The 2,219-nt window shown below is 37.3% G+C and overlaps 1 non-coding gene across 1 annotated transcript; it reads left to right on the forward strand.

Annotated features, from left to right (window-relative positions):
• Positions 1 to 1,012: 1,012 nt before the first annotated feature.
• On the forward strand, positions 1,013 to 1,176 carry LOC116870892. Its single transcript, XR_004383311.1, has one exon. It is a non-coding gene; the product is annotated as a U1 spliceosomal RNA (small nuclear RNA).
• The last annotated feature ends 1,043 nt before the right edge of the window (positions 1,177 to 2,219 follow it).

Raw genomic sequence — 2,219 nt, forward strand, 5'->3', positions numbered from 1 at the left:
AGAATAGGGCCCTCCTTGTTTTGGCATTGGTCAGAGAATGGACTCAAATTTCCGAGAGAAATGATTTCAACCCAGACTTGCAAAGCTCAGAATACACAGAGAAGGGAAGCCCACAGTCCGCCATGTCCTGCCTACCTACCCAGACAGGTCATCACGGTTCTCAGGACCGAGAAAGGCCTGAAATGGCAGAAGAAGCCCACGTGAGCCATTCCTATTCGTCACCTGAATCTTTCATTCTTAAATGCAAAGGGACAACAGAGGATCAATAGATGTTGACGAAAATGAACAGGATAAAAGGGAAGGATAATGCGTGAAGAGGGCTAAGTCAGCCCTTTCCTCTTCCCAGAAATCATCCAAAAGCACAAAGAAAAATTTTAAAAATCCATCATGATCTTTTTGGTGAAAAATAATCATACTAACAATAATCCTAGCCAACAATTATATAACAATTACTATGTACCCAGGACACTTTTTTTTTTTTTTTAAAGCCAATTTGAGCATGCAAGCATTCAAGGAGTCCGGTCCCAGTGAGCTCTTCTCAAGGAAACTACTGGGAATGAACTTTGGCCAAGCAAGTAATAACTGAGAACAGATTGGAAAAGTGATATTCTGTGAGAATTAAATATACTTACCCATAAAATCAAGATAAAATCACAGGTGGGAATTACAGTGACAAGCCAGATGTATGTATTATTAGTCTGGCCATGTAGAAATGGTCAGGCTAACAAAAATAGAAAAGGAAGAAAGAAAGAGAATGAAAGGCAAACTAATTTCATTGATTAACAAAGGAAAGTTAAAGTTTCTACCATAGCTGGGAGTCAAATATACTGTTTAATAGGACAAAGGCAAATACTGGAAAAGATAGTGTTGCTGACTAATATCAGGTTAAAATGGAGAAAGAAGGGGGCTAGGGAAGAAGAGGAGATAGGTTGATTTTGTCATTGCTCATAAGGAATTAAAAAATAGAGAACAAAAGCTATTACCCAAAGTTATCATTTTAAAGGTAACCACTATACTTACCTGGCAGGGGAGATACCATGATCACGAAGGTGGTTTTCCTAGGGCGAGGCTTATCCATTGCACTCCGGATGTGCTGACCCCTGCAATTTCCCCAAATGTGGGAAACTCGACTGTATAATTTGTGGTAGTGGGGGACTGCGTTCGCGCTTTCCCCTAATAAAAAAAAATAAAAATAAAAAAAATAAAGATAACCACTATAGGATAAAACAAATTTTCCTAAATATCAGAGGAACAATATACAAAAAGCAAATAGAATGTATATATGCATACGTTATGTGATAATCAAATCACATAAATAGAATGGATGTGTATGTACACACATACATAAACAAAATTAAAAGTAATATGACCAGACTAAAACTCAACATATTCCTTGTGCTAAAAATATGTGTGCCTCATTTATCATTCTAAAGAAAAAGAATGTAAAAATTTAAAATTTCTTTAGAAAAAGAATAAAGCAAAACCCAATTTTGTGCAGACATACAGTCTGAAAATAAAAACAAACAAAAAAGAAGTGGATGTTCAGACAAGGGGAATTAAGGCCAAAATTAGTTAAATAAAGATAAAGAGTGAGGTGAAATTCAGTACAGAAATAACAATATTATCATCAAGAAAGTAGAAATTCAGGAATATAAAGGATCATTGTAACATAGAAGACTTGAACTCCCCTCTTTCAATCCATGACAGCTCAAGTAGAAGGAAAATAATACAAGAAAGTGACATAAAGGATCCATTGAGGAAGACCCATTGTCTTTAAAATGGAAAGGAGATGTTGAACAGGAAAACAATCGAAGAAAATTTTCCAAGGCTAAATATAAGGAAACAAGTAGTACAAGCATGACTAATGAGACAAACACATCTACGCAAATCCTCATGGACTATCAGGGTATCAGTGATCACAAGCAGTTACTAAGTTTCCAGAGAGAAAACTCATGTCTGATCTGTGGTGGTGGGCAGGCTTTGAGAGGGCTCACGATGACCTCCATGTCCTGGAATTCAGACCCTTGTGTAATTCCCTCCCTCTGAGTATGGGCAGGACCTGTGACTTGCTTCTAACCGATGGAATACCACAAAGGTGATGGGATATAACACATGATTATGTTGCATGGGATTGTGACTTCTGTCATGCAGATAGGCTGTCTCTGTTGCCTTCTTGGTTTGACTACTTTGATAAAAGCAAGCCTCCCTATTAGAGGGTC

Source organism: Lontra canadensis, unplaced genomic scaffold (assembly GCF_010015895.1).
Source record: "Lontra canadensis isolate GAN:19392208 unplaced genomic scaffold, GSC_riverotter_1.0 scaffold24, whole genome shotgun sequence".
In the NCBI taxonomy this organism is placed as follows: domain Eukaryota; kingdom Metazoa; phylum Chordata; class Mammalia; order Carnivora; family Mustelidae; genus Lontra; species Lontra canadensis.